The sequence below is a fragment of the Lactuca saligna genome, chromosome 8 (genome assembly GCF_052625555.1).
Source record: "Lactuca saligna cultivar CGN05327 chromosome 8, ASM5262555v1, whole genome shotgun sequence".
In the NCBI taxonomy this organism is placed as follows: domain Eukaryota; kingdom Viridiplantae; phylum Streptophyta; class Magnoliopsida; order Asterales; family Asteraceae; genus Lactuca; species Lactuca saligna.
The window spans coordinates 208,850,745-208,864,396 of NC_136424.1; the positions used below are offsets into that span (position 1 = coordinate 208,850,745).

General features: G+C 36.4%; 1 pseudogene; it reads left to right on the forward strand.

Annotated features, from left to right (window-relative positions):
- Positions 1-6,690: 6,690 nt before the first annotated feature.
- On the forward strand, positions 6,691-8,966 carry LOC145010461 (uncharacterized; annotated as a pseudogene).
- Positions 8,967-13,652: the final 4,686 nt, after the last annotated feature.

A 13,652-nucleotide genomic window follows, 5' to 3' on the forward strand; every position in this document is an offset into this window, starting at 1 on the left:
TGGTAAAGCCAGAATTTGTGCATTGCACAGCTTGTTTTTCAGGATTTGAAACGCCTCTTCGTGTTTCTCTTCCCAGAGAAATTTTCTATCCTTTTGGGTCAAAGATGTTAATGGTTGAACAATCCTAGAGAAATTCTCAATGAAGCGTCTGTAGTACCCAGCTAATCCTAGGAATTGTCGTATTTCTGTCGGGGTTTTGGGGGCCTCCAATTTCTTGATTGCCTCTATCTTAGCTGGATCTACATGGATTCCTCTTTCACCGATCACATGACCAAGAAAATGTACTTCCCGAATCCAAAATTCACACTTAGTGAACTTGGCATACAATTTTTGTTCCTTCAACAGCTCCAACACTAGCTTTAGATGTCTATTGTGATCTTCTTTGGTCCGCGAGTAAACAAGTATGTCATCGATAAATACAATTACAAACCTGTCTAGGTATGGTCTACAGACCCTATTCATCAAATCCATGAATACAGCGGGTGCGTTCGTTAGTCCAAAAGGCATGACTAAGAACTCATAATGTCCATAACGGGTTCTAAATGATGTTTTGTGAATGTCCTCTTCGTGAATTCTTAGCTGATGATAACCTGACCGAAGGTCGATTTTTGAGAAGTAGGAAGCGCCCTGCAACTGATCGAACAAGTCATCTATTCTAGGGAGGGGATATCGATTCTTGATTGTCAACTTGTTCAATTCTCTGTAATCAATGCACATTCGGAACGAACCATCTTTCTTTTTGACTAATAACACTGGGGCTCCCCAAGGTGAAGAACTTGGTCGAATAAACCCTTTGTCTAGAAGTTCTTGAAGTTGTTCGGATAGTTCTTGCATCTCGGATGGTGCAAGGCGATATGGTGCTTTTGCTACCGGTGCCGCTCCGGGAATTAATTCTATCCGAAATTCGACCTGTCTATAAGGGGGTAGACCGGGCAATTCCTCCGGAAATACTTCAGGATAGTTTTGAACCACTGGAATCTCCATGAGTTGCTTAGCTTCAGGTTCTCTTTCTAGCACGTGGGCCATGAATGCAATACAATTCTTCTTCAGGTACTTGTGAACCTTCACGCTTGATACTATGTTTAAACTTCTTCCTGGCTTCTCACCGTGTATGATAAGGGTTTCTCCATTAGGGAGAGGCACTCTAATGACTTTCTCATAACAACCAATGTCTGCTCTATTTTTGGATAACCAATCCATCCCTACTATCACATAAAAACTACCTAGCTCTATAGGAATTAGGTCAATGCTAAAGAGTTTATCAACTAAATTCAAAGTACAACCAGGAATTATATCACTAGCCCTAATTTGATACCCATCAGCAAGTTCAATAGCATAAGCATTCCTCATCTTAACCGATTTCAAGCCAATTAACGGTCTAAATGCTAGAGAAACAAAACTCCTATCTGCTCCCGCATCAAATATTACTGATGCAAAATGGTTGTTCAGGAGGAACGTACATGTTATCACTTCAGGGTTCTGACGAGCTTCTTCTGCACAAATCACAAAGGCTACACCTCTTGGCTGTCCAACTTGATTTCCTTGAAGTTTTGCCTGGCTTGGCCTTGTCCATTGTTACCAGGTCCATTGTTCAGTTTAGGACATGCTCTACGGAGATGATCATTACTCCCGCACTCGTAACATGTCCTTTTTCCCTCCTTATTCACCTTACAATACTTCGAGTAATGGCCTGTTTGCTTACAGTTTTGGCACACTGGGCAAGCTCCCTTGTGAGGGAAGTTACACTTATTGCACTTCGGAAGCAGCCCTGAGTACTGCTTTCGCTCCTGCACTTCCCGTCCTTGAGCTTTCACTGGTTCTTGCTCCTGGGCTCTTACCATAAAGTTTCTTGAGACTTTCTGCTTCCTCCCTGACTTGCCTCCATACTTCTTCTCTCCCTGATCTCCTGGCTTCCTCTTGCTACTAGAGTTTTCCTTTGTCGATGCTCCCATCCTTATCACATCACAATCAGTAATAGCCCACCAAGCACATAATATGCCGTCATCGCATGACCTGCCTCTCGTCTAGCAGCACTAGTAGTGTCAGCAGTCTCCATCGAATGCTGATACAGGACTTCCATTCCTGCTAAGACTTCATCCAAAACTTCTCGATGCCCAGCTATCACATCGAGACTGTGACGTAGGCCCGCTGCTATCGACTGCAATCTCTGGGACTCCTCCGGGGTCATACCTGGCTGTCTGACAGGTATCCCTATGACTTGCTGAGGTGAGGGTGCTCTCGGTCCTGCATCGCTAGCTTCTGCTCCGCTAGGTCCTGCCGTACCATGTCCTGTTGTGCTGGCGGGTATCCTTCCTGGAATGGGAACACTCTTCCTTGCCGTCCTCCGAATGCGAAGTCCATAGAGCGGTGGTTGTGGCAACACCGATGTCGGTGATGCCTCACGTTGTTGACTCGGGGCGTTGTCATTGCTGATCTCCACCGAGTTCCCAGTATCTTCCGTATCCTCTGATGGGTCTTCTTCTACCGAGGCGGGGGGATTACGTCGAGGGATAACAGTGACGTAGCCAGATTCATCGGCTGAGGCGGTAGCGCGGGAAGATGATGATGTTGACATAGTGGACTGTGACATAGTTTCAATGAGATATAAAATAAATGACAATGCATGCCTATAATATGCAATGCTTACACACACCAAAATTAACCTTTTGAAATTTTGAAATAAAGTTTTCTCAAATATTTTTGTTGAACATATTCCCATTATAATTAGCTCAAGCTTTGTATAAATCTTTTCTTAATTAAACATAGGTGATCAGGCTATGTTTAATCAAGGTCCAATAATACAACTCCCGACCTAATTATACTAGTAATATGTTTGATGTAAAAAGAATTTCTTTGTAAGTTTTAGTTATAGGTTGTGTTTTCTTAAAGAAAAACCGATGTTCTCTATAACTTTAGCTCTGATACCACTTCTGTCACACCCCGCTAAAGCGGAAACGCAAGGTATGACAGCGATAACGGTTTCAATGCAAAAGATAAAGATACATCACCATAGCAGTATTTAAAAGTTTACAACCCATAGCTTCAAAAGAAACAAAATACAAGTTTTTCAAAATAACATTGTTCAAAATATAGCTTCATAATAGCTTCAACACGATGCAGCATGCTCTATGATGATGAATCTTTACATCCACTTACTAATTACTTCCTGAAAAAGCATGTAAAACGAGCGTCAACTATGAAAATAGTTGGTGAGTATCACAAGTTTATAAAAATCGAGCGTACAATAAGGCTTTTCGTAAATACAAGTGCATTGCTTCAATGATAAACAAGTTGATTGCTATTAATGAATACAAGTTTATTGCTATAACGAGAAACGAGTTTGTATGTGTATGAGCAAACAATGAGTCTCAACCAAACCTATGACTGAAGCCCTATCGAGATCTATGCTTATCGTTCCATAGATGAATATGGTATCATGCACTCCAGCGATTCGGGCGTGTGAGGAGTTGTCAATTCCTAATAGCGCTATCCATAACGACCATTGGCTCAAAGAGTTAATGGTTAGAGATAAGGGAAGGGCCTTAGTACGATAACTTCTCATGTTCCGTGTTGCATAGACATACATAAAGAAACATAGCAATACAATAGCAATCATGTTTGATACAATTCAATTTAAATACAACATGCAAACAGTAGTTTTTTTGGACATGCTTTTCCACCCCAAAACATAAAAACCGAAAATAGGGGAGTGCGTGAATACTCACGATGTTTTGTGTAGACACAAGCGGTACTTCGGGATGCACCAACGTCTTACTACCGGGATCCTACGACATCAAACACACGCACTAGTGAGTTTCCATGTCGATATCTAATGCTAATATACTAAACTCTACATATAGGGAAATGCCAATTTATGTTTTAGTATTGGATTTTATATCAATTAGTTACACTTTTTCTAAAGTAATGAAATTCTATATATCGGGCGATTAATTACAACCTTGGAATATAAACTTTCCAAATTTTTAAGTCCTTATTACAACATAAATTCACGAAAATAGCATTCGAGAGATAAAAATTCTCAAACTTTTTATTTAACTGTTATTACACAATACTAAGCTGGGAAAATTATAAAAATGGATTTCCAAGCTGTTTAATTATATTTTATGATTTTTGAGCATTTATTTCAATAAAAATTGAAATAAATAGAAAACAGTTTCCAAAATTACCCAAACTTTTTATTTAATTGTTATTATACATAAATAGGCTGGGAAAAATATAAAAGATATTTTTAAGTGGGTATTTCTATTTTTCCTTGTTTTATTCCTTTAAATAGTCATTAATTAAAGAAATAATATTAAACAATTAAAATAAATCACCATAAATTTTTGTAACATCATTTACAGTATAAATATCCTGGGAAAAATATCAAAAGTGGTTTTCATAATGTATAAACTGGTTTTGGGTATTTATGTATATTTAAGTGTATTTTAGTGCAATTAACTTTAGAAAATAAGAGAAAAATAGTTTACAGTAGAGAAAAATATTCAAAATTTTTATGTAAGCTCCTATTCTCTAATATTATATCCTGGTAAATTTTCATGAATTTTGGATAATCAGAACTATTTCTCCCATTTTTAGACCATTATAATTACCAAAAATTGGGAAAAATAGTAAAACATGATGGAAAATCTTGAAATTATTTTTTGGAGTCACCCATCACAGGTAAGGTATGCGAAAATTGTTAGATGCAATTTTCACATCATATAAAGTGGTTTTGTAATTTATCATGTCCTAAATAAAAGAAAATTAGAAATCATATGAAACAGTAACAAAAATTGCTGAAATTTGGTGAGGGGTCATTATTCCCCATAACGATCATCCATGAATTTATTTAGGATTTATTGACCTCTGGAAATATTTTATATGATTTATGCCCTTGGTTTTAGCAATAATTCTAATAAATCAAAGAAATAACAAAAGCTCTTGAAATTTTCCAGATTATCTCATGCATGCAAGGGCTTTCAAAAGGAAAAATGTAAAAAATTGTATTCAGAAGAGAAATGAGGGTAATGATTCCAAACAATTTAAGAAAAGTTGCATGCAATAATGCACGAAGTGTAAATGTGGCTGCAGTTCATGAATTTGTGTAGCCCATTCAGTGAGGTTTTAAGCCACGAAATTTCAACCGTAATTCACTAGGTATGTTAAGTTTCTAAGGTATTTTTCCTCAGATTTATGGTTGGGTTTAAGGCCATTGTTTAAGCAAGATAAAAAAATAGTGATCACAGAAAAAGAGCTGTATGTGCAACCTTTTTGTAAAATCTGCAAAAAATCGGATATTTAATATTTTACAGTGAGACCAGTTGGGTTTGAAAGTTAACTCGTGGAACTAACCAATACAAAAAGAATATCATGATTTGGTTAAGAAATGACTGAGTTATGACTGTTCAAAGTCGAACAAAGTAATCTGGCAGATTGCATGTTTGCTTGTGTGCATTATTAGGGTATTTCAACAAGAACATTATGCATGTCTTTGGTAAGGCCCGATTTCTAACACATGCATGGAATGAATGAGCATTCAAGATGTACTAGAAATGGTTTAAATGCTTTTGTTCATGCATGAACACAAAAGAAATGGAGAAGAATATGAAATATTAGGTTTTGATGTCACATGATCATATGTCACTACTAGAAAAAAGGCCTTTTATGACGCGCAAAATACGACGCTCATTGACCTATGTTACGCAAAGGAGAGTGACATTAGAAAAAGTCATCTCTTCAAAAAATTGAAGGATTGAAGACACGCATTATTGCGCGCCCTTAAATTAGTGTCTAAAAAAAACACGGAGGGCACCTATAATAAAATGTGCGTCGTCTAAGGATGTCGCTTTATAATTTTTAATGGAACGCGTGTTCCATCCTTTAACAGTAGGGGGAAATGAAATTCTGAAAAAAATTAAAAATACCGCCTTCCTATTTTTTCTCCATTCCCTCTTGCCCAAATTATGGACGCCCCTTCCTTCCCCCTCCCGACATTGACTGCTGCCTACTTCTTCCCTCACTTCTACCTACTGGAACCACCATATCTCCCACTCGATGTTGAAATTGTTAGAAAAAGCCCTAATTATACTCTCAAGTCTAGATACAAAAAAAATAGAAGATGGTGAAGAAGTAGCAGTAGAGGAAGTGGAGGATGAACAATCGAAAATGGAAGGAATGGCATCAATAGCTTGTTACTAGATGGGTCAATCTCGGGTCATTTTGTTCAGCTTCCCGAGTCCGTTTATTACCAGATGGGTCAATCTCGTCTTTTCGTCTCGACTTCATATCTCTCTGTAAAGCAACCGACGACCCCCACACCACCATCTGCAAACCCTAAGTCGTCGTCTAAGGATATCTGCTCTTCCTCCTTCCCATTTGACTAATTCTTCGTCAGCTCTTGTTGAATTTCTCACACAATCGTTGCTTTTGTTTGATTTCGTTTGATTTTGTCAAATTGCAGGGTTTTTCTGAATCCGTCAAATCCTTCTTTAATCGGCTGATTTTCATCTTGTTTTAACGATTCGTTTACATAAAGTTTTGTTCTTTTTTTTTTTGTTAATTTATCTTTAATAGAAAAATGAATCAAAATCAAACTCATTGACTTTTAAATTTGTCTACAAATCATAGCTTTTGTGACCGGTTTTATTGGTGAGATCGAAGGATTTGTAACTTAGGGTTTTAGTGAAGATGTTGGGCGCTGGATTGCAGCATGGACGTAGTAGTGGTGGAGAGGATAGGTTTTACATGCCGGCGAAAGCGAGAAGGATTCGTCAGCATCAAGAGAACCTCCGTAGAGCTCAAAGTAACGTTACTCCGACCCAATCTACGACATCTTCTATTAGGGAGGAGCCGGAGAATCAACTCATGCAGCCATCAAATCCGGAGCCGTTGGAATCCTCAGTGGTGGCAGTGCCGGCAACATCATCGTTGTGTAATCTTGAACGGTTTTTGGAAACTGTTACGCCTTCTGTTCCTGTTCAACATCTCTCCAAGGTCTGTACCGATATTAATCTTTTATATTGAAATGAGTTGAATTAATTCAAATTAGTCGTCTCAGTTTATACTTGTATTGCTAATTCGTTATATCATTGAGTAAAGTAACTTATAGGAACATTTGGTTTATTCAATTTGAGTATGCGATAGTCAATTAATCAGATTTTTGATTTATAGTTTAGTAGTATAATTTACTTTACATTTTAGCTGTGGTTTTCTCTTTCTCCATTGGCACTACTCCGAAATTCATGTTTGAAAGCAAATGAAGTCAGCTTGAATTATTATTCAGTGAGCCCTGAGGGTGGCCTTTCAGTTTTTATGAGTGAACAGAGTTTGCCTTTGATGTTATATTTCTATTGTTTAATCAAGGATTCCATATTTTGACAATCAAAATATATGTGTTTCTGCTAAAGCACACCATCTTCCAAAAAGAATTAGAGTACAATAAAATGGTTAATGTTCAGTAATCATGTATAAACAGGGGTATTGTAGTTGTGTATTTGATCCAAATAATGATTTTACTTGAACTTTATGGCAGCAGAGAACTATGAGAAGATGGAGGACAAGTGATGTGGAATATAAACCACATTTGTTCTTGGTGATTTGTGGGAATCTTTCAAGGAGTGGAGTGCTTATGGTGCTGGAGTTCCTTTAATATTGAATGAAGCTAATTGTGTGATCCAATATTATGTGCCTTATTTATCTGGAATTCAAATATATGTAGACCCTTTAAAGTCTTCAATAAATTCCAGGTACTGGAACAGTAAATATCTTCCTTTCTTCCTCTTTCTTGTTTAGGGTTATGTCAGGCTCCTTTTCAACTAGTAGCATCTATTATGCTTCTTTATGAAATTTAAATAATCTAGTTATTCTGTTGCTTTACAGGCAACTAACTGAGGATATTGATGATAACTCATTTACGGATTCAAGTAGTGATGGGAGCAGTGATTATGAATAGGAAAAGGGTTCTTTACATTATCTAAGGGAGAAGAGTAATAATCATCACCCAAAGAATGACATTCTTCACCGAATAGATCATTTTTCAATGAATGATGAGAACAATGTAGTTCAAGAAGACTTTTCTAGTGATGATAGTGATTCTGCCACCACTCAAAGTTGCTTGATATTTGAATACATGGAACATAGTCAGCCTTTGGGCAGAGAACCTTTGTGTGATAAGGTTAGCTTTAAAAAAAACAAAGAAAGTGGGTTTTATTCTTTTTTTATAAATCTTTGGATAATTAGTTTAGTTCTGTTTTCTTGTTGCAACAGATACTTGATCTTGCACAACGTTTCCCTGAATTGAAAAGTCTAAGAAGTTGTGACTTGCTGCCATCTAGTTGGCTTTCTGTCGCTTGGTATGATTGCTAATAAGTACTAGAGTTTGGGAAGGAATGGAATGACTCATTCCATTGCTACAGACTAACCAAATATGATCACAACTCATTCCATTCCTTTGTGATTCCATTCCGTTCCATCCAATCAAACAGATTCTTAATATGGTCTTTGCTACTTGCTCTTTCTCACATAATATGCTACTACTAGATGGCCCTTTTTTGATGCTTTTTATCAGGTACCCAATATACAGAATTCCCATGGGGCCCACCTTGAAAGATCTTGATGCTTGTTTTCTAACTTTTCATTCCCTTCACACTCCTACTATAGGTCATTCATATATATCATATAAATCTCCCTGGATTTTTCAGGCTGAGAAACAACCTTTTTTTATAGTTATAAAATTTACGAGTTGCATTACTAATTTATTGTTATTGTTTTTTATTTTTGTTTCAGGCAATGAATGTGAGCATCCACCTGTTGTAAGGCATTTCAGTGGGACGGGTGTGGTCTCATTACCAGCATTTGGTCTTGCTTCATACAAATTCAAGGCACCACTGTGGGTCCCCAATGAATTGAAAAGACTAGAATGCCCTGATGGACTATTCACTATTCTATATGTGTCAATAAACTGATGGATTACACAGAAGCAGGTCTCCTCCACGTAGGAGTAGGTCACCTTCTAGAAGCTGATTCCAGAAGCCCTTTGCAGCGTTCTGATTCCAATGTAAGTTTTTTTTACCTGTGGAATCATTGATTCCGAGTGTTGATATTTTTTTATTGATTACTTTTTATCTTATCTTTTATATATTATTAATTATTATTAACCCTTGGTTGTGGTATAATATGTAGGGTTTGCCTGGACCAATGGGGTTGATGAGTACTAGTCATTCGGAACAAGAAGCTGCAGTACTTGCTTTGTCAACTTTGATGACCATAGCTCCTGCACAAGTTTATGCAGAATTTGAAAAGGTAATTTTTTTTATTTATGAACTTTCAAAGCAACTTTTATTGTTTTACATCACTTGAATTTTAGTGCATTAGGTCGTATAATATGTTGAAATGTTGAACGTTTTATGATGAGATTGTTTAATTCAAATAAGGGAAGTAGAATAAAGGATAAATTAATTCATAATGTCTATGAAACCCCTTATACCCTTCTCTTGAACGGTGAAATAAATTATAGAGGCGAGATAGAACAAAGGAGTATGGGGTGGCTGAATTATTCCATTTGGATCCTCATTACACAATAAGTTTATATTTGAAACATATAAAAGTGTGTCTAGCTTTGTATGATCCAGTTGCAGCAAAAGATAAATTATTCAATTTTTTCAGCATCTGTTGTGTCCACATGATACTAAGGAATACAATTCTGTAATTGACTTGGGCATAAACATGTTATTTTGATCAAGAGAAAAAGAAAAATAGCCTAGATAATTAGCAACTTATAAGTTTGTTGGTTGGTGTTATGTGAAAGTGAAAGGGGTAAGTGAAATTTGAGAGTGATTTGTGTTTTTTTAGTTACATTGCATCGGACTCAATTATAGCTTGGAAATGGTGGTTTGTTTGGTGCTAGTTATATTCAGGTAAAAGATTTCCCATCTCTTATATTAATGTTTGGTTTTAATGTTTGGCTTATTACATTACTTTTGTCTCCTTTGTTGTATTGATGAGGCTTGAGCATGCTGGGCTGTTAATGTTCCTATTTGTTTTCATTTATGCAGGTAACAATCTTGTTGAAAGGACTTATGAATCAGATATTAATGGTACCGAGTTTAACACTCGAATCCATACGATTAGATGTTAATGGTAACAGGTTTAACACATGTGTCTTTATTATACATACAAATTAAATGCAATGGATTGTATTTTTTGTATATGGTATTTTATTTCTATTATGAGAGATTAAATGCAAATTTAATTTATAAATTAATAAATATATAAATATATTTTTTTTTTTTAAAAAAATTAAAATTATGATACGCAAAAATGTGTGTCGTCTTCATTTATGACATGGCCTTTCTTGACTGGTACTTCCTTGATACGCATTGCATGTCATAAACACGCGCGTCGTAAGGTTACGACACGCAAATGCGTGTCGTCTTCCTTTATGACAGGGCCTTTCTTGATACGCATTGCGTGTCATAACCGCGCGTCGTAAATGCGCGTCATAAATGCGCGTCGTAAATGCGCGTCGTAAATGCGCGTCATAAATGCGCGTCGTAAATGCATGTCGTCTATAGACGACGCGCAAAAGCGCGTCATCTCTATTTATGACAGGGCCTTCCTTGACGCGTCGTCTGAGCATTTTACGACGCGCAATGAGCATCGTAAAAGGCCTTTTTTCTAGTAGTGTGTGCATCTTTTCCACTCCTTGCATGGGTTTGATCCCGGATTTTCACCATCTCTAACACATGCATTGTGTTATCGTGAGAATCTACAAACCACAAGGGGAGAATACAGATTTCTAGCCATGGAAAGGCATAGAATCCGAAAAGTTAAGAAGACTAAGAAGAAAAAGATGTTTAACCATGAAATTATGGAAGAAGATGTTGTTGTTTACCTTGGCTTTGACCTTGAGAGAAGTAAGAACACTTCAAGGGCTTCACAATCTCGAAATTTTGCAGAGAAATGAGAGGATTTTCGTGAGTTTAGAGAGAGGGAAGAAGAGAGTGAAGTGTGTGAAGAGAGTGAAGTGAGAGAGTGAAGAGGGAAGAGGTGGAGTAAGGGTTTAAGCTTAATGATTGTGTTTTGGGGAAGAGAGAGGGCATGGGGAGAGGTGATGGCCGGTTTTTGCATGCATTTTGGCCTCCTCTCTCCTAAATTTTAAACTTTATAAACTTCCCTCCTATATTTTATATAAAAACATTCATTTTTATAAAATGTTTATTAAGCAATTTGATTTATTTAAAAATCTTGTTTTCAACAAATAATTTATGATTAATACTTGTAATTTATATTTCTAGTTCATTGGTATAATCCATAATTTGATTAATAAAATTTAATATTAGGAAGTTTATAGCCAAATTTTATAAAGTTTTTAAGCTTTATAATTTATAACTTTGGATTTTTGGCTCTTTAGGGTTTTTGGAATATTGTTTGATATTCAACAACATGTTGAAGTATATTTAGAATGTTTTAATTTATTTTTAGAGTTTTATACCCTATTTCAATTATAACAAAGCTTGAAGCTTTATTCTAATTATAGTATTGGCATTTCCTATTGTAGCTAAGCAACTTACTAGAATTGTAAGTATCAAGTATATTAGTCCTAGACCTTAGTTGGATCCTAGTTTATGCAAGATTTTTGACCTAATTTATACTACTAGGTCATGGCATGTTGTGCATGAATGGTTATTATAAAGATGCATGAGTCAAAGAATGACCTGAATTGGCAGTTGTCATAATGAATATCCAGGATGCACAATGACCAGAACCTAGCAAAGGTGAGTTATGTTGGGTTTTCCTTGTTGTGTTCCTTAGGGATGTATTGAAGGAAGTCATCCCATAGAATTTGCCCATAATTCACATCATACCTTGTGAATATGCTCCAGACCAATTCAAAGAGCTTAAGCCCCATATTGTCAGTTCCTCCGGTTCTACCGGATAGGCTACGGATGATGAAGTGGCACACATATTGCCACACTACAAGCAGTTGATTTTTCTTTAATTCGCCGATACCCTTGATTCTTTTCTGGTATCCCATTTGGTATAGAGCAGCAGTATTTTCCGCCATTGATGGGGAGAAAAACTTGATTGATGGATGGACCAGTAGATTGATTGATCTTAAAAACTTTTCCTTGGTCAGAATGACCAATGCGTCATTCACAAGATGGAGATGCACTTCTTGAGGGTTTTGGAGTGGTCGATATGCCGGAAAAGCACACTTAAACAAAGTGGAAATTGGTACGAACTCCGTAAATACGTCAAAGGGTCCAAACAGAGGGTGATTCTTGAGGAACTTGATCATGAGTTTGATGGGAGCATTATATGATGGATGATCTTCAAATACAACTCTGAAATTGCTGGAAGCGATTGATGGAGAGTTTGAACCAGTTGGATTTGCAGAACCTGAAGCCTTGGATTGCTTCTTGGATGCACCGGATTTCACCATTGTGTGAAAAAAGAAACAAAGTCCTTTATTATTTTCAAACATCAAAAGCATATTAGATGAGTGGTTATGTCATTTGATTTCAAACCAAGAGGTGGTGGTACCATAAAAAGTGAACCACAAAAAACAATAAGGCAAAACAAAACAAAAAAAACAAAACACAAAAAACAAAAAATTACAAAAAACAGCAAAAAAAAAAAAAAAAAAAAACAAACAAAAAAAAACAACCGCCAAAAACTACATAAAAACCAAACGGTGTGGTTTCTAAAATTCAAAAAACCAAAGTTTCGGTTTTCGATTTGGTTTTGGCCAAAAAACGCACCGAACCGCGCCACACTCACCCATAACAGATAAGACTCTGATAGCCAATGGATTTTATCGTCTTGCACCCTGTGCGGTGGGATAGTGGTGGGATATCGGTGGGATGGCGATTATCGGTAGCTGGCAAAATAGGGATACTAAATAGCAGTACCATAAATAGCAGTGATATTGACCGATATTTGACCGCTATTTGATAGATATTTGGCAAATATCGGTCGGGTAGCAGTGACATAGTTATAGATAAAGTTTGAATTAAACCACTTCATTTATTGTTAAAATATAGATATATGGTGGGTTTTTTTTTGGGATTGACAAACATTTGCTTCTAACATTTTCTAATTTACTATATGTTTTACTTAATGACGTTGTATCCATCCAATACAATACAAGGTTACAAAGGCGCTACGTAATATAAAAATACCGATATCCCACCGTGATAACCTATATATCAAATATCAGCCCTTGACCGATATTTAATTTTGAACCGCAATAATTGCATAGCTTGCACCACTAGAGATGTAAGAGTGTCCACCTAACTTTAGGAGCTATCAAACAAGGATTTTATTCGACCCAGTAGTTTGCCATGAGGAGCTTCGATTTTGTTTTTCAAGAAAAAGCATGATTTGTACATGAAGTGCACTAATTATAAAGATCTTAATTAATATGCTCATTGTGAAGAACTGTTACCAATTTTTGAGGATTAACAATTTGTTTGTCCAACTTTAGGTAGCATCGTGATTCTCCAAGATTGATCTGCGATTGGGTTATCACTAAATGCGAGTGAGAGAGGAGGATATACTAAAGAGGGATTGTAGGACTCAGTATACCAATTATAATTTTTTGGTGATGTAGTTTGGGCTCACTAATTCTCCCACAACATTCATGGATT